Source organism: Stegostoma tigrinum, chromosome 5 (assembly GCF_030684315.1).
Source record: "Stegostoma tigrinum isolate sSteTig4 chromosome 5, sSteTig4.hap1, whole genome shotgun sequence".
NCBI classification, from domain to species: domain Eukaryota; kingdom Metazoa; phylum Chordata; class Chondrichthyes; order Orectolobiformes; family Stegostomatidae; genus Stegostoma; species Stegostoma tigrinum.
The window spans coordinates 63,758,950-63,786,450 of NC_081358.1; the positions used below are offsets into that span (position 1 = coordinate 63,758,950).

The 27,501-nt window shown below is 43.5% G+C and overlaps 1 protein-coding gene across 1 annotated transcript in view; it reads left to right on the forward strand.

Moving 5' to 3' along the window:
• The first annotated feature begins 904 nt into the window (after positions 1-904).
• Positions 905-27,501, forward strand: part of oxr1a (oxidation resistance 1a) — a 451,468-nt gene continuing 424,871 nt past the window's right edge. The window contains exon 1 of the mRNA XM_059646345.1: positions 905-1,060. The gene's annotated coding sequence lies outside the window, so the exon portion shown is untranslated. The remainder of the gene's footprint in view (positions 1,061-27,501) is intronic.

Below are 27,501 nucleotides of genomic sequence, written 5' to 3' on the forward strand. Positions count from 1 at the left end.
TTATTGAATTCAAATTCTACCGTCTCCCAGGCAGGATTCCAACTCAGGTCTTCAGGGCATATCTGGGTCTCTGGGTTAAAAGCCCAGTGACAATATCACTAGGCCATTGTCTCCCTGACTATTCACTCCAACTATTTACCTCAGCTTTTCACAAACAATATAAATGATCTGCAAGCAGGGACAGAGTGTAACAAAGTTCGTAGATTATACCAAAATAGTTGAGAAAGCAGGCATGATGAGGAGGTAAGAGCTTAAAGATAGATATTGATAGGCTTGGAAAATGTGCCAGAATCCGGCAGGTGGAGTTTAATGTTGGTAAGTGCATTGTTGTCCGTTTTGGCTGAAAAAACAAAGGGGCAAATTATTATTTTAAATGGGAAGCAGATTCAAAATATGACAGTGCAAGGGAATCTGGGCATCCTTGTGCATGAATCACAGAAAAATCGCAGCTGCAGCATACAATGAGAAAGCAAATGGAATCCTGGCATTTATTGCAAAAAATGTATTATAAAAATAAAGAAGTGTTATTACAATTATGCAAGGCGCTGGTGATACCACAGGGATTGTATGATTCTAATTCTGGTCTCCTTACTTAAGGAAGGATATGGTGGCTCTGACGACAGTTCCTTGTCACTATCATGGCGTCACTTATTCTTGTTTTAACACAAGCCTAGAAAAAGTCGGGAGCATCACTGTTGAGTTGAAAATCTATTTTTGTGAGTTATTCATAAAGCAGAAAGTACCCTGAACAATCTGATCCAGTTTTAGTATTGTAGGGAGCATTATTTACCACCATTTGCTTCTGTAAATCATTGAGACTTTACGCTCTCCTGGATCGTTGCATTCAGGTACTTTGATCCTGGCTGTAGTTTAATCCGATTCCCCTTTACATTGTGCCGTTTGGTAGATTCCAGAATGAGACGGTCAAATGACTGAGCATGTGTGACCTACTGTCAAGCTGTGCTGCTGTTATTCAAGGAATCAATGTGAAGTGGGCCTCGGAGCAGGACTCCATATAGGCAGCAGACAAGCACCAGATGCGGTTTTCTCAATACGCTTGGTGAGTAAGTTGCTTCGCTTCTCTGAACATTGCTGTCTTGAGTGATTAGGAAGTGAATATTATGGCCGTTCTCTTTTCCTACAGTGAATGCATTGCATTTATCATATCATTTGCCAGTTAAATTATTACGAGAAACTGCTGTTTAGGCAGGAGCCATTCTTTCTGAAGAAGAGTCAGCTCTGCTGTTCCTCTGATGCTGTCTAGCCTGCTGTGTTTCTCCAGCTCCATACCTTGTTGTCATCATTCTTGGTGTTCTGGTTATGTAAACAGTGCGGTGTAATGGATGCTAGCTATGTGTCCGTATAACTGCAGTACCTTACAGTAATACCGAGTCTGCTGCTGGGAAAGGTTGCTAAATTGTCGCGAATGACAAGTACTTCGGTACGATTAGAACTGTCTGCTGTAATTAGGTGGCTATATTTGAACAGAGCCTGTGGTTTGTAGTGATGTACAGCATCCTAACTAGCCCCTCGATCGAGTGAAATATCTTCAACTGTGTATTGACTGGATATACACAGATATCATCAACAATATGTCCTTGGGCACAGAAATCTTTGAGCACCATAAGGGCGTAAAATATAACTGTTTGATTCTCTAGAGCAAGCACACTAGAGAAGAGATAGCAAGAACTGCAAATGCTGGAGTCAGAAACAACAGTGTGGAGCTGGAGGAACACAGCAGGCCAATCAGCATTAGAGGAGCAGGAAAGTTGACATTTCGGATCGGGACGTCTTTCTGAAGAGAGGCTCCGGCCTGAGACGTCAACTGTCCTGCTGCGCTGATTCAATGGAGGAGATTCTGATTGATGTACCATTTGTTTCATAACTGTATATTTTTGAATTTTCAGAATATTTTAGCACTCTAAATTGTATGTAGTGCCACATTAAGATGTTGAAATTGTACATTGGATTACAGTAGAAACTCTCCGGATTTATTGAACACTGCAATATTACAGAAGCAATTAGGATGTGAATAGTTCTGTGTGAAATGCAAAACATTATCTCTAATAATTGCCCAGACTGTGCATGAAGAAAACTAATTAAATGGAAACCATTTTTGTGGATGTACATTTTCAGTGTTTCCGGCATTGTATGTTATTTGAAAGTTTGATTCAATGACTAAGGGGTGACCTTTATAGAGGTTTAAGTAATTGTGAGGGGCATGGATAGGGTGAATAGGTGAGGTCTTTTCTCAGGGTAGGGGAGTCCAAATCTAGAGGGTACAGGTTTAAGGTGAGAGAGTAAAGGTATAAAATAGACCTGAGAGGCAAATATTTCGTTCACAGGTGTTGTATGTATAGAATATGCTGCCAGAGGAGGTAGTGGAGGGCTGTACAACTGCAACATTTAAAAGGCATCTGAAGGAGTACATGAATAGAACAGGTTTAGAGGGACATGAGCCAAATACTGGCAAATGGGATTAGATCAGTTGAGGGCATCGGCGTAGATGAGTTGAACTAAAGGATTTCTTTCCATGCTGTGTTACTCAATGACTCTATGAACTACAAAACCAGCAATGTCTAATAGAATTTCAGCAAACCAGCTACTGATTGAATCTTCAAGAGGTAAAATCATGCCAGCACCTTCATGAAAAATGGAAAAGTGCTATTTGTGAATCAAATACTTGAAATTTTGAAAAATCCTTACTGTAAATGTTGACTTGTTTGTGACCTTGGGAATGGTTGAGGTAAGGAAAAAGGAGCAGTTTTTTTTTGCCTTTATAGTTTTCCTGTAATCCTTCCCCAAAGCAGTGAATGGGATTGGGTGATGCTGTCTGGCTGCTGTCAAACCTTGTCTGCTCTCCAGAAAAGAAATGCAAACCATGACAGTGAATGTTGGCGGATGATTACCTTGGGGAAAAAATACATTTCTGTTCTTGCCCAATGCCAACACAACTGTAGTGTTCTAAGGGATATGGGCTGAAACCAGGGCCACTGTTTAAAATTTCAAGTGATTAATATTGAATGGTACGGATTAGTATCATTCTTAAAATTGGAACCTATTTGAACTTTTCTAATTTACTTATTTGTCAATCAAAATATAAACAAATACATGAATGATCATGAATAGCAAGGAGAAGCTTGGGCGACTAGATTACTAAGTCACCTGATTTTGTTTAACACATACAACATGGAATATGGAACAGGAGCAGACTCTTTGGCCCACTACGTCTGTTCCAACCCTGGTGCCATTCTAATTTAAGTGTGTACAAAACATTCATTGTATTTGGCAAAATTTATTCATTGAACAATTGTGTTTTTAAATTTTGCTTGAACCAAGGATTTAGACTTCATTTATTTTTTGTGGTATACTTTTGATGATATGGTGAAGTGGTATAACAGAACAATGTAGAGTAATTTATTCCTTTCATGATTTGATTTACCATTGCTGTTGAAACACTTCAGAAAATGTACATTTGCTCAAAAGTTGCTGATCAAGTATGTGTAGAATAATAGTTGTCTAACTAAATTATTAATAAGTGGCATTGAATTTCTTTACTCAGTTACAAAGTGTGAATGCTATTGGCTGGACCAGAATTTATTGCCGGTCCCTAATTTCCCTTGAGAGTGTGATGGTGAGCTGTCTTGGGGTGCTCTTGGGAGGCAGTTCCAAGATTTTGACCCAGTGACACTGTAGGAACGGTAATGTCTTTTCAAGTCAGGGTGGTGCATGGCTTGAGGGGAAGTTATAGTTGGTGGTGTTCTTACGTATCTGTTGCTCTTGTTCTTTTTGAAGTGTAAGTGATCATGGGTTTGGAAGGTGCTGTTGAAGGACCCTTGGTGAGTTGCTGCTGATACTAGCAGATGGAGTGCTGATAAAGTGGGCTACTTTATCCTGGATGCTGAGTTCTTTGCATTATTCACCTTTAATATATTAGATATGGTGAAGATGTTTCCTGATACCTGGACAAGAATGTGTAATTTAAAATATTTCACTGTATTTATTTCTTCATTTATCTTACCTAAGCTGAGGGGACTGTTTTTAAACTTTGCTGTTACAAAATTGTTATATTTAAATGATTTTGCACCTCCTCAAACTCAGTTTTTCAGATGGATTGTGTTGTAGAGTAGTTCACTCAGTGAAATGTAATCTTAAGTTTCAGATGGACCTTATGGTATGAAATTATGGAAGACTCTTTCAGAGCTTCTTGACCTTGAAAGGTGAAATGCTTACTTGATTTCAGTCATGAAAAGTGTACCCTGGTACAGTGGGGAAGAGATGTCTGAGACTGGGTTTACAACATATGACAGAGAAGAGAAACGTTAATCTGTATCTAACTCATGTTGTGCCTGACCCAGGAGTCATAGAGACAGATGTACAGCATGGAAACAGACTCTTCGGTCCAACTTGTACATGCCAGCGTCCTATACACTAGTGTTATTTCTCACCTCCAGCAGAGTGTGTTATCTGATGCGTCAATGTTCATGTTTATCCACGTAACAAAAGAAACTGGGCTTGAATACTGTGGTATCAAAGAATACAACAGATGTATATTACAACGGTTATATACAAATATTACATTCACTGTGTTAAATTATTCAATTACAGTTGATCAGCAATGCAGCCTGTAGCATGTCATGCTTCAAGTGATCTAAGGTAAGGTAGCTTATGACACCCTCAGGTCACGTGTTTTGATGCAATGATGATGCCATTGAGGTGATACTTTAAGACTTAGCGACATACTTTGTTGCCTAAAGATATACTGACAAACCAGTCGTGAGACATAACATTGATGCCGGGTGTCAATAGTTAGAACATTTTTGATCTTGTGAAACTTTTACCTTGACTTCAGAACAGTAAAATTAAATCTTCACTTTTCAGAACTTTAAAGCTCATCAGCTTGATGAGCAAGATCATATGTAACTTGTTCTTGTCTGCTTTAAAACTGCATAAACCAAAAACAAGGATATCATTGCATCATTTATACCTTGTGATAAACCAAAAACGATACGTGATTATTGTGCTCTGCCTTCTTAACTAAATAACAATTTGCCAAACATGTAGTCATGAAGATACTGCCTCAGAAAACATACTGTCATTGATCCAAAATGATTACCCCACCTTCTTTACTGCAGAAACTGCCCCTTTGATTCCAGCATTTACACTTTCAATGTTAGGCCCTCAGAATAACTTTTATTGTGAAATTAGTTATTATGATTTTATTTCTATTTGGCTGCTCACAGGATGACTTGCAATATGTGAAAGATTTTTATCAAATGTATTGATGTCTATAGGTTTAAAGAGTAATATTTTTTGGCTCCAGTTACACAATACTGTCACACAGATCCTAGAACGTAGAAAGGTACAGCATAGTACAGGTCCTTACGGACCACGATGTTGTGCCAACCTATTATCCTGCATACCCTACATTTTCCTATCATCCATGTGTCTATCCAAGAGCACGTAATCTGAATCAAAAAACCTGATGTCGGAGAGAAGCAGAACATGACACCCGAAGAGAAATTTTCATTCCATTTAACCTGAATGTAGCTCGACCATTATGTTTCCACCACGTGCTTAATATTAGTGTGAAATGGAATCACACCTGGAGGGCGAGCAGATTCCGTTATGTCAGCCAATAATTTTGTGGCATTGCTTTTAAATAGAGGCATTTATCCTTGGTTTATCTTCCAAATGTCTTGACTATTTCCAACTGATCATGCTCACAACTGCACAGGGAAAATGTTTTGTGAAATGGTGTTTCTGATGTCTGTTGACTGGTAGGCAGTCACTAAAAGGCTACCGCAGGATTGGTACTAGAACCCTAGCTGTTCGCAATGTATGTTAATGATTAGATGAGGGAACTAAATGTAATATCTCAAAATTTGCAGATGACACAAAGCTGGGTTGAAGGGTTAGCTGTGAGGAGGATGCAGGGATGTTGCACTGTGATTTGCACAGGCTGAGTGACTTGGGCAACTACATGGCAAAGGGAGTATAATGTGGATAAATGTGAGGTTATCCACTTTGTTAATAAAAATAGGAAGGCATATTATTATTTGGCAGTAAATTGTGGGAGGGTGACTGCACATTCTCGCCATGTCTACGTGGGTTTCCTCCGGGTGCTCTGGTTTCCTCCCACAGTCTGAAGATGTGCAGGCTAGGTGGATTGGCCATGCTAAATTGGCCATTGTATTCAGGGATGAGTAGATTCTGTGAGTTATAGGGCATGGGTTTTTGTCAGATGCTCTGAGGGTTGGTGTGGAATTGTTGGGCTGAAGGGCCTGTTTCCACACTGTAGGAATTCTATGAAAGATGGATCCTGTATAGAAACAGGAACTGGCTCTTTATCCCTGTGTGCAAAGTAGCCTGGCATGAGCAAGTCAACAGAGTGCTTGACTCCAAAGTGAAGACTTGAGGGCTAAGCGATAGTGAGAACTGCAGGTGTCTTCTGGACTCAGAGTTAAAACAGTGTGGAGCTGGACAAACACAGCAGGTCAGGCAGCACCAGAGGAGCAGGAAAGTCGATATTTCAGGTTGACACCCTTCATCAGGACTGGGGAGGGGGAAGGGAGCTTGGAAATAAATGGAGAGGGGTTGTTGCTGGCGAAGGTAAGTGAGTTAGTGAAGGTGTATGCAGGTGGGAGGTAGGGGAGATTGGCTAGTGGGAAGGCTGGGGTGGATAATTGAAAAAGAAGATCGACAGGTCGTATCAGGTCAAGGAGGCAGGGATGAGGAGAAGGGTTGGATATGGGAAGATGCCAAGGGTTGGGGACAGTTTGAAAGTGATGAATTCTATGTTGACGCCATCGGGCCGTAAGTTCCCGAGTTGGAATACGAGGTTAAAATTGTATCAGAGATAATGGGAACTGCAGATGCTGGAGAATCCGAGATAACAAAGTGTGGAGCTGGATGAACACAGCAGGCCAAACAGCATCTTAGGAGCACAAGAGCTGATGTTTCGGGCCTCGACGCTTCATCAGAAATAGGGGAGGGGTTGAGGGTTCTGAAATAAATAGGGAGAGAGGGGAAGGTGGAGCGAAGATGGATAGAGGAGAAGAAAGGTGGAGAGGATACAGACCAGTCAAAGAGGCGGGGATGGAGACAGTATAGGTGAGTGTTGGTGTGGAGGTAGGGAGGGGATAGGTCAGTCTGGGGAGCTCGACAGGTCAAGGGGGAGGGATGAGGTTAGTAGGTAGGAAATGGGGGTGCGGCTTGAGGTGGGAGGAGGGGACAGGTGAGGGGATGACTGGGCTGGTTTTGGGATGCAGTGGGGGGAGGGGAGATTTTGAAGCTTGTGAAATCTACATTGATACCATTGGGCTGCAGGGTTCACAAGCGGAATATAAGTTCCTGTTCCTGCAATCTTCGAGTGGCATCATTGTGGCACTGTAGGAGGCCCAGGTTGGACATGTCGTCCAAGGAATGTATGGGGAAGTTGAAATGGTTCATGACTGGGAGGTGCAGTTGTTTATTGCGAACTGAGCATAGGTGTTCTGCAAAGCGGTCCCCAAGCCTCTGCTTGGTTTCCCCAATATAGAGGAAGCCACCACGGGTACAGTGAATGCAGTATACCACATTAGCAGATGTGCAGGTGAACATCTGCTTGATGTGCAAAGTCTTCTTGGGGCCTGTGATGGGGTTGAGGGAGGAGGTATGGGGGCAAGTATAGCATTTCCTGCGATTGCAGGGGAAAATGCCGGGTGTGTTGGGGTTGGAGGGGAGTGTGGAGTGGACAAGGGAGTCACGGAGAGAGTGGTCCCTCCGGAAAGCGCACAAGGGTGGTGCTGGAAAATTGTCTGCTGGCAGGGTCGTATTGCAGATGGTGGAAGTGTCGGAGGATGATGTATCGGATCAGGAGGTTGGTGGGATGGTATGTGAGGATGAGGGGGATTCTCTTTTGGCCGTTATTGTGGGGATGGGATGTGAGGGATGAGTTGCAGGAAACGTGGGAGTCAAGATCGAGGGCGTTCTCGACCACTGTGGTCTAGATGTTGCGGTCCTTTAAAATGAGGACATCTGAGATGTACGGAAGTGGAATGCTTCATCCTGGAAGCAGATGCGGCAGAGTCGAAGGAATTGGGAATACGGGATGGAATTTTTGCAGGAAGGTGGGTGAGAGGAGGTGTATTCTAGGTAGCTGTGGGAGTCAGTGGGCATGAAATGGATATCGGTTTCCAGGTGGTTGCCTGAGATGGAGACACAGAGGTCCAGGAAGGTGAGGGATGTGTTGGAGATGGTCCAGGTGAACTTGAGGTTGAGGTGAAAGGTGTTGGTCAAGTGGATGAACTGTTCGAGCTGCTCGTGGGAGCACGAGGTGGCACTGATACAGCCATCAATATAACAGAGGAAGAGTTGGGGCTTAGGACCAGTGTAGGTATGGAAGAGGGATTGTTCCACGTAATGTACAAAGAGGCAGGCATAGCTTGGGCCCTTGCGGGTACCCATAGCCACCAAATGTCAGAAGCACCGGATACAGTGGACCAGTTTGGAGGATGTACAGATGAATTCCTGTTTGCAAACATTGTTTGGGGCTTTGGGCAGAGGTGGAGGGGGGGTGTAGGGGCAGGTGTAGCACCTGCTGCTTTTGCATGGGAAGGTACCGGGTGTAGTGGATTTGGTGGGGAGTGTGGAGCGGACTTGCGGAGTGAGTAGTCCCTACAAAAGGCAGATATGGATGGGGAAGGAAATATCACTTTGGTGGTGGGGTCAGTTTGTAGATGTTAGAAGTGGCAGAGGATGATGCATTGGATGCGTATGTTGGCGGGATAGGCATGTGAGGACTGGCGATCTTTGTCCTTATTTTTGATGGGTGGGGGAGAGGATTTGAGGACAGAAGTGCTACTGCCCCACTGGACACGCTCAGTCAAGTGATGGCTGGTGTCAGAGGCACTCTAACCTTACCTCTAGTGCTTGGCTGATTTTTCTTCTACATTTGGACCACGTCTGTAATGAAATCAGGAGCTGAGTGTGGGAAACACAAGAGATATGGTTGAGGGCATTATGAATCAACGAAGTGGGAAGTTGGGGTCATTGAAGTAGGAAGGCACCTGGGATGTCCATGAATGAAATGCTCCATCTTGGGAACAGATGCGGCAGATGCAGAGGAATTGGGAGCAAGGGATCGCATTCTTGCAGTTCAGTGGGTGAGCGAAGATGTAGTTGAGGTAGCTATGGGAGTTGGTAAGTTTGAAAGGGATGTTGGTGCTAAGACGGTTACTGGAGGCTACCTGCAAAGTCCAGGAAGGGAAGGGAGGTGTTGGAGCTGGTCCAGGTGAAATTGAGGTTGGGGTGAAAGGATTGGTAAAGTTGATGAACTATTCAGGCTAGGATTATTCCACAGCACAACATCGTGGGCCGAAGGGCCTGTATTGTGCTGTACTTTTCTATATTCTATGTTCTCATGGGAGCACCGGGTAGTGCTGACACAATCATCAATGTAGTGGAGGAAGAGGTGATGGACAATGCCAATGTAACTGCAGAAGAGGGTCTCTTGCACATATCTTATGAAGAGGCAGGCATAGCTTGAACCCGTACAAATGCTCATAGCCACCTTCTAGTTTCTCAGAAGTAGGAGGAGTTAAAGGAAGAGTTGTTGAGGGTTTCTACCACCCATTTCTGTCTCCTTCCCTAATTCCACAAACCTGGCAATCCCAGTTGATCCACTGTCTCTGCCTGCTCCTACCCCACTGAACTTATCTCCACTTACCTCAACTCTGTTTTTCTTAAGATCCAGGAACTTTCCACCTACTTTTGGGACACTACTGACGCCCTTCACATCCTCCAAGGCTTTCAGTTTCCCGGCCCCCAACATCTCATATTCACCATGGACATTCAGTCCCTGTACACCTGTATCCTACATGCAGATAGCCTAAAAGCCTTCTGCTTTTTCCTCTCCTGCAGGCCCAACCAGTCCCCCTCCACTGATGCCCTTGTCCGCTTAACAGAACTTGTCCTTACCCTCAACAATTTTTCCTTTAACTCCTTCACTTCCTACAAACTAAAGATGTGGTTGTGGACACCCATATGGTTCTGAGCCGTGCCTGCCTCTTCGTAGAATACATGGAGCAGTCCCTCGTCCACTGTTACATTGATACGATGCGTCAGCTCTTCCTCCACTACATTAATAACTATGTTGGAGCTGCCTCATGATCCCATGAGAAGCCTGAATATTTCATCAAATTTTACCAACACCTTTCACCCCAACCTCAAATTCACCTGGACCATTTCCGACACCCATCCCCTTCTTGGACCTCTCCGTATCAGCACCAACACCTATTTCAAACCTGCCAACTACCATAACTATCTCAACTATACTTCCCCTCACACACCCTTATGCAAGAATGTGATCCCTTTCTCCCAATTTCCTCCACCTCTGCGACATCCGCACCCAAGATGGAGCATTCCACTCCCGGGCATGCCAGATATCCTCCTACATCAAGAACTGTAACATCCCCCCCACTCTGTTGATTCATAATGCCGTCAACTACATTTCTTGCATTTCCCACACTCCGTGATTCTCTTGTCCTCTCCACACTCCCCACCACACCCAGTACCTTTCCCTACAAACACAGGAGATGCAGTACCTGCCCCGACAGCTCCCCTCTCACCTCCGTCCAAAGTCCCAATCTTTCCAAATCTGACTGGGATTCATCTGAACATCCTCCAACCTGGTCTGCTGTATTCATTGCTCCTGATGTGGTCTCCTTGACATCAGTAAGACCAAGTGCAGAGTCAGTGACTGATTCTCAGAGCATCGGCACTCTGTACGCTATAATCAACATCACCTTCCGGTTGCCAACCATTTTTAACTCCCCCCAGCCCGACCCCCTCCCACTCCCTTGCTGACATGCCCATACAGAGCCTCCTCTAATGTCACAATGACACCACATGCAAATTGGAGAAACAACACCTCATATTCCACCTCGGGAGCTTACAACCTGATGGTCCTAATATAGAACTCACCACTTTCCAAATCTCCCCACTCCTGACGTCATCCCCTGTCCAACCCTCCCTCTCATCCCTGTCTCCTTGACCTAACACAGACTGTCCATCTTTTTTCTCTCCTATCCTCCCCACCCTTCCCACTGACCAATCGCCTGCATCTGCATCCACCTTCAGTACCCCACCTACCTTGGCCCAGCGTCAACCCCCCCCCCCCCCCCGGATTTATTTCTGAGCTCCCTTCCCCCTCCCCAGTCTTGATGAAGTGTGTAAACCCGAAAGGTCAACTTTCCTGCTCCTCTGATACTGCCTGACCTGCTTTGTTTGTCTAGCTCCACACTATATTGCTCTGAGGGCTGAATTGAATTCCAAGATCAGCCATGGTGTAGGTACACATTTCTCCGTTTGGGTGAGAGTTGAAAGTGGTGTTCCCCAGGGATCAGTTTTGGAATCGTGCTTTTTTCTGATTTGTAGAAATGATCTGGAATTGGGTGTTGAGGCCAAAATCTATAAATTTGCAAATGATACGAAGTGAAGGAAAATAGTGAATTGTGATGGTCATGCCGAGCGACTTCAGAGCGATGTAGACAAGTTGGCCAAATGGGCAGATACCTGACAAATGAATTTCAATGCAGAGAAATGTGAATTAAAGCATTTTAGTAGAAGAAACACTTTTGAGTCAATATTGGCTCAATTGTACAATTTTGAGGGGAGTACAGGAGCAGAAGGACCTGGAGTTTCATGTGCATAATTCTCTGAAAGTAGCTAGGCAAGTTGAAGCAGTTGTTAAGAAGGCTTAAGGGATCCTTGGGTTTATAAGCAGAGGCATAGAATGTAAAAGCAAGGAAATGAAGCTATACCTGTACAAATCATTGGTCAGACCACATTTGTAGTATTGTGTTCAGTTCTTTATTTAAGGAAGTATGTTAAAACCCTCGAAAGAGAAATCTGCCATCCTCACCTGGTCTGTCCTGCATGTGACTCCAGACCCACAGTTGTCTCTCAACTGCCCTCTAAAATGGCCTACCAAGCAGTGAAGTCTGATCAAGGAAATGAAACTATTTGGATCAATGACATCAACCTAGGCACAGGAAAAGACTGGCAGAACCAACCTTGTCAATACTGCAAAGTCCTTCTCAATGAGATCCACATGCGAATGCCAAAATTGGGAGACCTATCTCACAAACTAGTCATGTAACAGTTTAACGTACTCATACTCACAGAATCATATCTTACAATGTCCCAGAAATCACCATCACTGTCCCTGGATATGTCCTGTCCCTACAGCAGGACAGACCCAGCAGAGGTAGCAGCACAGTGGTATATTGTCTGGCAAGAGTTGCTGTCCAAGTCCTCAACATTGACTGTAGACCCATGAAGTCTCATGGCATCAGGTTAAATTTGGACAAGGAAATCGCCTGCTCATTAGTGGAGGGAGAATGGTACATGGTAATGAGTCTCTAAAGGAACAGTGCACTGTTCACTCTCATGGACAGATGCACTTGCAGCTGACTGATTGGTAAGGATGCAAGTATGTTTTTCTCTTTGTTGCTTCTCTCACCACCTGCTGCCGAACCAGCCTGGCAGCTAAGTCCTTCAGGAGCCTTCATGCTGAACAACACTTGGAGGAAGCACTGAGGGTAGCAAGGGTGTAAAATGTACTCTAGATGATGGATTTCAATGTCCACCACCAAAAGTGGCCCAGCAGCAACACGAACAATTGAGCTGGTTGGGTCCTAAGGGACATAACTCCTCGACTGGGTCAGTGGCATTTGGTGAGAGGACTAATGAATGGGAAAAACATACTTGACATCATCCTTATCAATCTACAAGCTGCAGATGCATCAGCCCATGACAGTATCGGCATGAGTGACCACTGCATACCCCTCATGGAGATGAAATCCCACCTTCATATTAATAATAAACTCTGTTGTGTTGCATTATCACCAAACTAAATGGAACAGACTTCGAACAGATCTAGCAATCACTAGTTTTGCAATATGGAGATTGGAACTCTCCACAGTACTTCAAACTAACTGATGTTCTATCCAAGTTTAACAAAACATTTCTCTGCTTTTCAATTTGAATGCTGTAGTAAAGGGCCCAGTACCTGGTTTGCATGGTAACCTCCAATTTTTCCAGTTTGTGGGTCTGTGCCGGTGGTTCCTCTTAGAATCATAGAATCCCTACAATGTGGAAGCAGGCCATTCAGCCCCATTGGGTTCACACCAACCTGCTGAAGAGCATCCCATTCAGGCCCACCCTGCCCACCACCCCTTATCTTTTCCTTGTAACTCTGCATATCCCATGGCTAATCCACCTAACCTATACATCTCTGGACACTGGGCAATTTATCACCTAACTTGCACATCTTTGGATTGTTGGAGGAAATGAGAAACCAAGGAAACTCATCCAGATATGGGTTGAATGTACAAACTCTACACAGTCGCCTGAGGCTAGAATCAAACCTGATTCCTTGGTGCTGTAAGGCAGCAGTGCTAACCGTGCTGCCCATCTTGGTCCTCCATTACATATACTCGTATTTGGAGATAATAGGTGACCACATTGTTCCTTCTGTTGAAATGCAATATACATAATCTGTATTGAAATAAATTTTCAATTCACAAGATTATTTTTATTGTGTTTTGTCACAATTGTCCACTGTATTAACAATATGCCCAATTCTTGGTTTCACCTGCAAATTTCAGGAGTACTTGACAAATCATACAAGAGCAGTTCTCCTAATGCCAACTCCGGTACCTTTCCCTGCAACTGCAGGAAGTGCTACACCTGATCCTACAACTCCCTCCCCCCACCTCACCTCCAATCAAGGCAAAAAAAAGCAAACCTTCCATATATAGGGGTTCACCTGCACATCTGTCAATTTGGTCTATTGTATCCACTGTTCCAGATGTCACTGCCTTTACATCGGTGAGACCAAGCATAGACTCTGAGACTGTTTTGTAGAGCATCTGCACTCTGACCTATCCAGTCACCAACCATTTTAACTCCCCTCTCCCGCTCCCTGGGTAACATGTTCATCCTGGGCCTCCTCCAGTGTCACAATGGCACCACCCGCAAACTGGAGGAGTAGCACCCTCATATTCTGCCTCGGGAGCCTATAGCCTGATGCCTAAACATAGAATTCACCAGTTTTAAAATCTCCCCACCTTCGGTTTCATCCATGTCCTAGCCTCTGTATCATCCCCGCCTCCTTGACCTGACACAACCTGTCCATCTTCTCTCCCACCTATCTGCCATTCCTATGCCACGGACCAATCCCAACCACTGTCTACCTGCACTCACCTATCACCATCCCACCTACCTTCACTAGCTACACCTCTTCTTTCAATTTATTTCTGAGCTCCTTTGCCCCTTGCCATTTCTGAAGAAGTGCCCTGACCCAAAACACCAACTTTCCTGCTCCTCTGCTGCCTGGCCTGCTGTGTTCTTCCAGCCCCATCCTGTGTTATCTGAAGCATTATTCATCCTTCTACATTTCAGGAAATGCAAGCCTAAGTTTCACAATCTCTGTTCACTGCTTCATTCTTGGAGTATTGTTCCATCCTGATAAATCAGCATTGATCAAAGATGTGCATGCTAGGTAGATCGGCCATGCTAAATTCCCCATAGTGTTCAGGGATGTGTGGGTTCTAGGGAGATGGGTCTGGGTGGGATGCTCCAAGGGGCGGTGTGGACTTGTTGGGCCGAAGGGCCTGTTTCCACACTGTAGGGAATCTAATCTAATCATCTATGTCTAATACCGAAGCTACAGCAACAAGAAACAGCACAGTCCTTGAGAAGTGTTCCGTCCAAGACTTTGGTTTTGGATAACTTCCACCTGTTTATACTTCTTCCGGGGTGTGTGTGTGTGTGTGTGTGTGTGTGAGAGAGAGTGAGCAAAACAGAGAGAGAGAAACCTGGCTAGTAGAACAAGTTCAAAAGGGTTAAATGGCCATGTCTTGTTCCTGTGTTCCAACACAACTGGTGACACACTTTGTGTGCGCTTGTCTGACCTTTTGAGCACCTGGAACTGGTGCTTAGCGCCTCAGGAGATGGACATTATAAAGTTCATTTCAAGCCCACTGATTGATAGAAATAAGAAAAACTAATCACAGTCAAAATGTTTGCAAAATTATTTCATATGAGACTACAACAGACAGCAATTCAGCACTGTGCTCCCAGAAATTAGAACTGTTCACAGAACAATATCATTTCAATCAAGTCATTCATAGTAAAATGACAGTAAGAATTGTAGCAGCATAACATGGGCTCAGAACACAGAAAATAGGAAAAAAGAGCTCTCAGTAATCCTTTCTTCATCCTCTGAGCTAAGAAAAAGTGTAGTATTACAAAGCTCATCAGCTTGAGGCATTCTGGCAAATTAACCAAGATATTTCAATCTACAACAAGCAGATTTCCAAAACCGAATATAATGAGATATTGCAAAATAAAAGCCACATCAAAAAAATGTCAAATAGGTGACTTCTTTTATAACAGTACCAAATAGTAATAACATAAGGGCAGTCAGAATGAAAACACATAACTAATACCAACATAGAAACATAATCGGTATACACTGGGGTAAGAAAGGATCAATCACATCAGAAGTAATCAGACCATGCCCCCTTCGGGAATTGGAATAAGAAATATGTACATCAATCTATAAAATGAGTAAAAGACAGATTAAATACCAAGGGGATTTCAGCTACCCTCAAGTAAACTGAAAAGGCAAAAAAAAATCTCAAAAGAGCTGGATGTTTTAACACTGTGTACACAATCCCTCAGGGTCCCTTCCACACCAGAAGCAATAAGAACACGAGCCAGACCAAGACAAATCAGTCCTAACTATATTAAGAACAAAATTACAATTATCTGTAATACTAAACGTACTATCCCTAACTGTATTTCGTCTGTTAACATCATACAAATTCCTGAGTCTCTTGTAAATTTACAAAGTTGCTGTCACAGTGACTCTGTCCGTGGGTCTGCAGAGCTGCATTCTTCCTCTGTCCCTCTGGATGGTCAGCTGGTCTCTGCTCTAGCCATCCCATTCTCCTCAGAAGGGCTCAGATGATTCCAAGAGTGATTCCAAGAGAGAGAGGTCTGCAGATGATCCCTGTTTTTATACCTTTTAGATGGTTTTCTTGAACTTTCTATAGTTGTGGCCAATCAGCGAGATACAGTTTATAGTTTGAAACAAGAGTCTGTCATTGAAATGTCATACTGCTGTTAGTTTCTTTCTGTAGCATTCTGGCCTTTTACATTATGCTAATGTCATTAGCAGCTGACTGCTACATTTGTGGTGTCTGGTGTGTTAGTTTATTGATTTCAGAGTTTTATTTGGCCAATGTACCCAACATTCCTTGCTGTTGAGCTAGTTAGCAACGTATCTGTGTTTTAGCAGCCAGGAGGCTCCAACACGTTTCTATGTATCTGTTGCCCTTAGCATTCACAATGGTAATGGTGGCTTTGCAGCCCAACAATTCAGGAATTTGTTTGTCATTAATGGAATCAATCCTGCATGTCTTCGACATAACAAAAGAAATGAACTAAAATACCTTTTAAGATTATTTTAAATTCTGAAAGAACTACACTTTCTTACAGAAGGGCATGTTGAAAATTTGAATGTTGCCAGGTATTTCTCTGGTGACAAGAGTCATTGCCTTCACGATTTTGCTAGTCTTTGTGAACTGTAGGACTGGAAGGATTTTGTCTGTTCCTCCTCAACCTTTATTTCCCAAAACAATGACAAAGAGATCTTCCAAATAGACGAAAAAGACCAGATAGGATGCCCAACCAGCCTCACTGACAACAGCTAGAGCAATGTGGAAAGGAACATATTCCTTTGCTCCTTCTATCCAAATACATGCAGACAAAGCAGGAGAGGCTCAAGAAAGAAATTACCTTGGACAGATTCTTCTCCAAACCCACTATGTGACTGACCAACCAATCCAGGAGATTACACGGATGAAGTTTAGCCTTTAGGGAAGATTATGTTTATGTGGTACAACCTCTGTCCCAGTGAGGGATCTGTCCAGCTCCAACAGCCACATGCCAACCTGCATAGTATTCCAGTGGTGCACTGACTTGCAGGAGAGGAAAAACTACAATGTTTCCAGTGTATTCTTAATTATTTTAAAACCATATTCACTGCCCCCCCAACCGTGTAAATTCAAATGGCCTATCAAAGGGGAGGGATGGTGTCCAGCCGCCAGGTGCCAACCTGCCTCGCAGTCTGTGCTGCTTGAAAGAATAGACCAGAGCCTTTAAGCCTGTCTGAGTGGCTTTTTATTCAGAACCATTCTCCTAACCCTCCTCTGGAACGTTCTCAAGACCACCATGTTATACACCATGTCAGAGGGGCAAAGCTGTACACAGTCTGATGTGGACAGTGTTAAAATTTGACTTAACACTCAATGGCACCATGCATAGTTTTAGCTGCATTTTCTCTATGTTCCTCATTACAGATAACACCAAGATCTTCGTCTTGAGCTTTCTCAGGTTTTGTTCCCCACAAATGCACTGCGCAATCTGTGTTGTCTTGACCAATGACAACTATAGGTGCTGTCAGAGATCTACAGTGCATAAAGAAAAGCCTTTGGCCCATCATGCTCATGCTAGTCAAAACAACCACCTAATGGTATTCTAATTCTGCGGTTGCAGACATGCTCACCGAACCAGTGGGTTTGGTTGCAAATGTTTTGTCACCCTGCTAGGTAATATGGTCAGTGCAATACTGGTGAAGCATCGGTGTTCAGTTTCATTTGTTATTTATATGCCTCAGTTTGTTGGGGTGTTTGGTACCATTTCCAGTTCTGTTTCTCAGTGGTTCGTAGACCGGGTCTAATTCAATGAAGTTTCGGTTGGAATACCAGGCCTCCAGGAATTCCTTGGCATGTCTCTGTTTGGCTTGTGCGATATTTGGCTGTGTTGTCAGAGTCAAATTTGTTGTTGTCCATGTGTAGTGAGACAAGTGAGAATTGATCGTGTCTCTTTGGTAGCTAGCTGGTGTTCGTGTATCTGTGTTGTCAATTTTCTTCTGATTTGTCCTATGAAGTGTTTCTCACAGTTTTTGCATGGTACTTTGTCTATTACACCGGCTATGCTGGTTTTGGGTATAGAATCCTTTACGCTCGTCAGTAGCTGTCATAGGATGGTTGTTGATTTGTGGGGTACCCTGATACCTAGGAGCCTGAGTAGTCCTGTGGTCATGTCTGAAATGTCCGTGATGTACGGTAGGCTGATTGGTGAGTCTGGTTGTGTTGTGTCTTTCTGTTGTGGTCTTATTTGGAGGTAATATCTCGGAGGTGCTCCTGTTCTGCTTTTGCGTAGTTTTGTGTTGCTGAACTATGTTGTGGCTCGTTTAAATTGTGCCCTGACACAGCTCCATTTGTGAGTATTGAGGTGGTTGCTAGCGTAATTGAGTATCTAGTTCATACATGTGGTCTTTCTCTATATGCTATTGTGGAGCTCCCCATTGTTTTTGCATTCTAGCATTATGTCCAGGAAGGGTAGTTGGTTGTTGTTCTCTTCTTCTTTTGTGAATTTTATCCTATTGAGGATGTTGTTTATGTGTCAGTGGGTTTCTTCTATTTTTATGTGTTTGATAATCACAAAGGTGTCATTTACACATCAGACCCAAAGTTTGGGTAGTGGAGAGCGCTGTCTTTCTAACCTTTGCATTACTGATATTGGTATCCTGTTTTGATTTGTTTGTATATGCCATTGTTGAAAGTGAAGTGGGTTGTGAGGCACAGATCTAGTAGTTTCATGGTGGTATCCTGAGTTGTCTGCTTATCTGATTTGTCCAGCGGTATGGCAGTTGTTTCTTTGACCAGATTGATGTTTATGAATGTAAATAGCGTTGTTCTGTTGAAGGATATCGTCATCTTGTCCTCTTCTGTCCTGGAATCCTTCATAATGTTGAGGAATTCATGGGATGAGTAGACGGGGCAGCACGGTGTCTCAGTGGTCAGCACTGCAGCCTCAAAGCGCCAGCGACCCGGGTTCGATTCCAGCCTCAGGCAACTGTCTGTGCGGAGTTTGCACATTCTCCCTGTGTCTGCGTGGGTTTCCTCCGGGTGCTCCGGTTTTCTCCCACAGTCCAAAGATGTGCATGCTAGGTGGATTGGCCATGCTAAATTGCCTGTAGTGTTCAGGGGTGTGTGGGTTATAGGGGGATGCTTCTGGGTGGGATGCTCCAAAAGGCAGTGTGGACTTGTTGGGCCGAAGGGCCTGTTTCCACACTGTAGGGAATCTAATCTGTAGGAAATCTAATCAAAAAGTCAAGGTTGATGTGCCTGGCAGTGAGACAAAGAACAAAGAAAATTACAGCACACAAACAGGCCCTTTAGCCCTCCAAGCCTGCGCCAAACCATATCCTCTATCTAAACCTGTCCCCTATTTTCCAAGGAGCTGTATCCCTCTGCTCTCTGTGCTTTCATGTATCTGTCCAGATACATTTTAAATGATGCTATCATGCCCCCCTCTACCACCTTAGCTGGCAACGGCGTTCCAGGCACCCACCACCCTCTGTGTAAAGAACTTTCCACGCATATCTCCCTTAAACTTTTCCCCTCTCACCTTGAAATCGTGACCCCTAGTAATTGAGTCCCCGTTCTGGGGGGGATCGGCTTTTTGCTATCCACCCTGTCTGTACCTCCCATGATTTTGAGGACCTCATTCAGGTCCCCCCTCAACCTCCATCTTTAGAATGTAAATAATCCTAATCTACTCAACCTCTCTTCATAACTAGTGCCCTCCATACCAGGCAACATCCTAGTGAACCTCCTCTGCACCCTCTCCAAAGCATCCACATCCTTTCGGTAATATGGTGACCAGAACTGTATGCAGTATTCCAAATGTGGTCGAACTAAAGTCCTGTACACATGTATCAAGACCTGCCAACTCTTGTACTCAGTACCCCATCCGATGAATGAAAGTATGCCATCTTGACCACTCTATCGTCCTGTGTTGCCACTTTCAGAGTACAGTGGACCTGAACACCCAGATCTCTCTATGCAACAGTTTTCCCCAGGGCTTTAGATCTTGCCTCACAAACCTTATTGAGTTATTTTAGATGTTGACCAAACAGGTGGATGAGGGTAAAGCGGTTGATGTGGTGCATATGGATTTCAGTAAAGCGTTTGATAAGGTTCCTCATGGTAGGCTATTGCAGAAAATAGGGAGGCATGGTATTGAGGGTGATTTAGCAGTTTATAGCAGAAATTTGGCTAGCTGTAAGAAGACAGAGGGTGGTGGTTGATGGGAAATGTTCATCCTGGAGTTCAGTTACTAGTGGTGTACCACAAGGATCTGTTTTGGGGCCACTGCTGTTTGTCATATTTATAAATGACCTGGATAAGGGCATAGAAAGATGGGTTAGTAAATTTGCAGATGACATTAAAGTCAGTGGAGTTGTAGATAGTGCGGAAGGATGTTGCAGGTTACAGAGGGACGTAGATAAGCTGCAGAGCTAGGCTGAGAGGTGACAAATGGAGTTTAATGCAGAAAATTGTGAGGTGATTCATTTTGGAAGGAGTAACAGGAATACAGAGTACTGGGCTAATGGTAAAATTCTTGGTAGTGTGGATGAACAGAGAGATCTCAGCGTCCATGTGCGTAGATCCCTGAAAGCTGCCATCCAGGTTGATAGGGTTGTTAAGAAGGCGTATGTTGTGTTAGGTTTTATTGGTAGAGAGATTGAGTTTTGGAGCCATGAGGTCATGTTGCAGCTGTACAAAACTCTGGTGCGGCCGCACTTGGAGTATTGCGTACAGTTCTGGTTGCCGCATTAGAGGAAGGATGTGGAAGCATTGGAAAGGGTGCAGAGGAGATTTACCAGGATGTTGCCTGGTATGGAGGGAAGGTGTTATGAGGAAAGACAGAGGGACTAGAGGCTGTTTTCATTAGAGAGAAGAAGGTTAAGAGGTGACTTAATAGAGATATACAAGATGATCAGAGGATTAAATAGGGTGGACAGTAAGAGCCTTTTTCCTCGGATGGTGATGGCTAGCACAAGGGGACATAGCTTTTAAATTGAGGGGTGATAGAAATAGGACAGATGTCAGAAAGTAGTAAGGGTGAGGAATGCCCTGCCTGCAGAAGTAGTAGACTTGCCAACTTTAAGGGCATTTAAATGATCACTGGATAAACATATGAATGATAATGGAATAGTGTTATATGTCATAATATGATCTTATATGTTTCTATAAGATCTCCCCTCATTCTTCTGAATTCCAATGAGTATAATCCCAGTCTACTCAGTCTCTCCTCCTAATCCAACCCTCTCAACTCTGGAATTAACCGAGTGAATCTCCTCTGCACCCCCTCCAGTGCTAGTATATCTCTCCTCAAGTGGGGAGACCAAAACTGCACACAGTAATCCAAGTGTGGCCTCACCAGGACCCTATACAGCTGCAGCATAGCCTCCCTGTTTTTAAACTCCATCCTTCAAGCAATGGCAAACAAAATTCCATTTGCCTTTTTAATCACCTGCTGCACCTGCAATCCCACCTTCAGCAATTCAAGCACAAGGACATCCAAGTCTGTCTGCACAGCAGCGTGCTGCAATTTTTTACCATTTAAAACATATTCCATTTTGCTGTTATTTCTTCCAAAATGGATGACCTCACACTTATCAACATTGTATTCCATCTGCCAGACCTTTGCTCACTCACTTAGACTATCTATATCCCTCAACAGACTTTGTGACTTCTGCACACTTTGCTGCACCACTCACCTTAGTGTCATCTGCAAATTTTTACACACCACACTTAGTCCCCAACTCAAAATTATCTATGTAAATTGTAAACAATTGACGTCCCAACACTTATCCTGAGGCATACCACTAGCCACTGACCACCAACCAGAAATACACCCATTTACCCCTACTCTTTGCTTTCTGCTGGTCAACCAATCCTCTATCCATAGAACATAGAACATTACAGCACAGTACAGGCCCTTCAGCCCTTGATGTTGTGCCGACCTGTCATACCGATCTCAAGCCCATCTAACCTACACTATTCCACGTACGTCCATATGCTTATCCAATGACGACTTAAATGTACCTAAAGTTGGCGAATCTACTTCCGTTGCAGGCAAAGCGTTCCATTCCCTTACTACTCTCTGAGTAAAGAAACTACCTCTGACATCTGTCCTATATCTTTCACCCCTCAATTTAAAGCTAGGCCGCCTCGTGCTTGCCATCACCATCCTAGGAAAAAGGCTCTCCCTATCCACCCTATCTAACCCTCTGATTATTTTATATGTTTCAATTAAGTCACCTCTCAACCTTCTTCTTTCTAATGAAAACAGCCTCAAGTCCCTCAGCCTTTCCTCGTAAGACCTTCCCTCCATACCAGGCAACATACTAGTTCCTAGTAAATCTCCTCTGCACCCTTTCCAAAGCTTCCACATCCTTCTTATAATGTGGTGACCAGAACTGTATGCAATACTCCAAGTGCGGCCGCACCAGAGTTTTGTACAGCTGCAGCATAACCTCTTGGTTCCGGAACTCGATCCCTCTATTAATAAAAGCTAAAACACTGTATGCCTTCTTAACAGCCCTGTCAACCTGGGTGGCAACTTTCAAGGATCTGTATACATGGACACCGAGATCTCTCTGCTCATCTACACTACTAAGAATCTTACCATTAGCGCAGTACTTTGCCTTCCAGTTACTCCTGCCAAAGTGCATCACCTCACACTTGTCTGCATTAAACTCCATTTGCCACCTCTCAGCCCAGCTCTGCAGCTTATCTATGTATCTCTGCAACCGAAAGCATCCTTCGTCACTATCCACAACTCTACCGACCTTAGTGTCGTCTGCAAATTTACTAACCCATCCTTCTACGCCCTCATCCAGATCAATGACGTTACCTGTAATACCATGCAACTTTATCTTATGTAGCAGAGTTTGGTATGGCACCTTGTCAAATGCCCTCAGGAAATCTAGATACACCACATCCACAGGTTCCCCATTGTCCACCATGTAAGTAACGTCCTCAAAGAATTCCACCAAATTAGGTAAACATGACCTACCCTTCATGAACCCATTTTGGGTGTTCCCAATGGGACAATTTATATCCAGATGTCATGCTATTTCTTTCTTAATGATAGATTCAAGCATTTTCCCCACTACTGACGTTAAGTTAACTGGCCTATAGTTACCTACTTTTTGTCTCTTCCTTTTTTAAACAGTGGTGTCACTTTGGCTGTTTTCCAATCTGCGGGAACCATCCCAGAGTCCACTGAATTTTGGTAAATAATTACTAGTGCATTTGCTATTTCCCCATCACCTATTTTAGCACCTTGGGATGCATTTCATCTGGGTCAGGAGACTTGTCTACCTTTAGCCCCATTAGCTTGCCTGGCACTGCCTCCTTAGTGATAATGATAGTTTCTGGGTCCTCACCTGCTGGAACCTTCCTGCCATTTGTTTTCGGCACGTTATTTGTGTCTTCCACTGTGAAGACCAACACGAAATAACTGTTTAATGTCTCAGCTGTTTCCTGTTTCCCAGTTATTCAATTGGCCTCATCCTCTTCAGAACTAATGTTTACCTTTGCCACTCTTTTACGATTTACATATTTATAGAAAATTTTGCTGCCTGTTTTTATATTCTGAGCTAGTTTACTCTCATAATCTATCTTACTTTTCTTTATAACTTTTTCTGTGACTTTTTGTTGGCCTTCAAAAATTTCCCAGTCTACTCGTTTCCCACTACTCTGTTTTTTTGTATGTGTTTTTTTTCAATCTGATACTTTCCTTCTTATTTCCTTAAACATCCATGGCTGGCTCTCTCTTTTCCTACAGTTCTTGCTCATCACTGGAATATACTTCTGCTGACCACTGTGAGACATTGTTTTGAAAGTCCTCCACTGTTCCTCAATTGACCCACCATAAAGTTTTTGCTCCGATTCTACCATAGCTAACTCCTTCCTCACTCCTTCATAGTCTCCTTTGTTTAAGCACATGACATAGGTACTGGATTTAGCCTTCTCATGCTCCATCTGTATTTTAAATTCGACCATACTGTGATTGCTCCATTTGAGAGGATCCCTAATTGTGAGATCATTAATTATTCCTGTCTCATTACACTGGACTAGATCGAGGATAGCTTGCTCCCTTGTAGGTTCCATTACATTTTGTTCAAGAAAGTTATCGCAGAATGCATTCTATGAACCCTTCCTGAAGGCTGCCATGACTGACCTGGTCTGACCAATCGATATGTAGATTAAAATCCCCCATGATAATTGCTGTACCATTTTTTACATGTATTAGCTATTTCTATGTTTATTGCCTGCGATGGCACCACGATGTTATTATTTGGTGGCCTACAGACCACACCTATCAGTGACTTCTTCTCCCTGCTATTCCTAATTTCCACCCAAATGGATGGCGATATCATCCTTAAAAATCAGAGCAACACCACCTCCCTTACCTTCCTGTCTGTCCTTCCAAACAGTTTGATACCCCTGGATGTTGAACTCTCAGTCATGACCATCCTGTAACCATGTCTCTGTAATGGCCACTAATTCATACCCATTTGCCATGATTTGCACCGTCAACTCATTCACATTGTTTCAAATGCTCCAAGCATTCAGGTAAAGTGCTCTTCTGCCAGTTTTTGCAGCTTCTTTTTGGGTCCTGTTGCCTCCATTACTAACAGGTCTTGAGTTCTTCCCTTCAACTTTTTGCCTCATTTTCAATGGAGTTGAACCTTCCTCATCACCTGTTAACCTGCTGCTTTGCCTTACATTAATTGTTATTCTCCCTCTACGCTCACTTCTCCCTTCCCCACTACTGACTAGTTTAAAGTCCCATTAACCACCCTATTTACCCTTTTCGCCAGAACACAAGACCCGGCCTGATTTGGGTGGAGTCCATCCCAGCAGTATAGATCCCTCCTGTCCCAGAACTGATGCCAGTGCCCCATGAAAAAGAAACCCTCTTTCCCACACCACTCTTTTAGCCACGTGTTTACTTCCCGGATCCTCACCTCCCTATGCCAATTTGCACATGGCTCAGGCAGCAATCCAGAGATTTTGACCCTTGAAGACCTGTTTTTAAATTTTGTTCCTTGCTTTTCATAATCCCAAAACAGGTCTTTTTTCCGAGTCCTGCCTATGTTGTTGGTGTTGGATCCCTCTAGCTTCATATTTTGGTAGTCTGTCTTTCTGATTTCTCCCGGGTTGTGTAATTTCTTCAGGGTCGTTGTAATCCGGTGAAGAAAGGCCCAGACCCGAAACATCAGCTCTCCTGCTGCTCTGATGCTGCTCGGCCCACTGTGTTTATCTAGCTCTGCACCTTGTTTTCCCTATCTATGGTGTTGGGTCTATTGCCATCTGTTGGTTGGTGTCAGTATCTGCAGGTAGTGCATGAGCTTTCTCGATGTATTGGGCTATGTTGAGGATTACTGTTATGCATCCTTTGTCCGCTCGTAAGATTACAATGTTGCTGTCTTTCTTGTGTCTTCCCGGGGCTTTCCTCATTTCTGTGTTGAATGTGTTCCACTTAACTTTTTTTTGCTCAATGTTGAGAGTATCGTCTGTTTGATGATCTATTTTGTTTTTTCTGAGTCTGTTGCTATTTTGTGTCGATTCAAGTGCAGCCAGGACGTCAGTCTTTTTGGCGTCTCTTTAGTTATAATTCACCCCTCAAGTGAGCATAGTCTTCTCAGTGTCTGTAAATGGTCCGAGATGTTTTTAATACCTGAATTTGTGTTGTCAGTTTTGGTGATGTGGGTGATTTAGGACAGTTTTTCTTGTAGGGCCATTTTTTTCTTTGTTCAGGTCCATTGTGGTGGTATGCTGATGGCTTGCTCCTGTATGGATGCCCACTCCTGGTTATTCACGTTGGAGTACAGTGTTTTTTGGCACGCAATTTCCCGTTCGTATTTGTGGAGGCGATTGCGGGCATCATTGATATAACTCTTCTAATTCTGCAACCATTCTGTTCAGCTGTCTTCTGTGCATATGGATTGCTGATATGTGGTTTATAGTTCAAACTTTGTGGTTGTATCTGCTTTCTGAGGCATTCGTGGAGGAAGTATCATTGTTCGCGGGTTGTGCCCAGCCGGATGGCATTTGTTTCCCATCTGAAGGCCAGTTTGAGAGTGTTGCACCCATAGGTGTTAAAAGTTTACAATAAGATTTGTAGCTTGGGTTGTAGATGAGATTATAGACCTGCTTGCCAAGCCACTGGGTTCAGTTGCCAACATTTCGTCACCCTGCTGCATAACATCATCAGTTCACTTCCGGTGAAGTGTTGGTGTTCTGTCCCGCTTGATATTTATATGCCTCAGTTTGTTGGGGTTTTTGGTACCATTTCTGGTTCTGACGAACGTAAAGGATCACGTACCTAAAATCAGCAAAACTGGTGTAATATACAAAATACTATGCAAGGGCTATGAGAAACACTACATAGGACAAACCACAAGAAAATTGACACAAATTTGGCTGGGACAACACATCCATAATCGCAGAAGTCAAACAGAGACATGCCAGGGAATTCCTGGAGGTCTGGTATTCTAACCAGAACTCCGTCAACAAATATATTGAATTAGACCCAGTGTAAAAACCACTGAGAATCAGAACCAGAAGTGATACCAAACTCCCCAACAAACTGAGGCATATTTAATAAAAAGTTGGTCAGAATACTGACGCTTCACCGGAGGCGCATGTTACCTAGCAGGGTGACGAAACGTTTGCAACCAACTCCAATCTAACAATCAGTATTCATCACTGAAAGCCTCCACCCCAGGCAACACACTAGTAAGTCTCTCCACCCTTTCCATTGCTATCACATCCCTCCTATAATATAAGATTCCAGGACTGCACACAATATTCTAGCTGTCACCTATCTAATGTTTTATACAATTCTAGCATAACCTCCCTGCTCTTAATCTCACCTAATGAAGCCAAGAATCCATATGGCTTCTTTTACCACTTTATCTACCTGTCCTGATATCTTGTGGGACTGGTGTACATGGACAGCATGGTCCCTAGGATCCTGTCGTTCAAAGTATATGGTGTGCTTGGTTAATCCTCCCAAAAATATATCTCCTCACACTTTTTCAGAATTAAATTCCATTTGCTACTGTTCTGCCCCTCTGACTAGCCTGTGTGTATCATCCAGTAATCTCTTCATTATTTGCCACACCAATCTTCATGTCATCTGCAAACTTACTAACCATACCTCCAATATTCATGTCTAGATCATTAATGTGTACAACAATAAGGGATCCAGCACTGAGTCCTGAGGTAAACCATAGCACACAGACTTCCAATCACAAAAACATCCTTCGACCATCACTCCCTGCTTCCTTCACTGAGCCAGTTTTAGGTTCAGTTTGCCAAATTGCCTTAAATCCCATAGACTCTTAGCTCCTTAATAATTTGTGATGTAATATTTTGTTAAAAGCTTTACTGAGGCCCATGGAGATTACATCAATTGCATTATGCTTATCTACACACCTAGCACCTTCTCAAAATGTTCAATCAAATTTGTTAGACATGATTTTTTCCTGTCAAAGCCATGCTAACTTCCCTT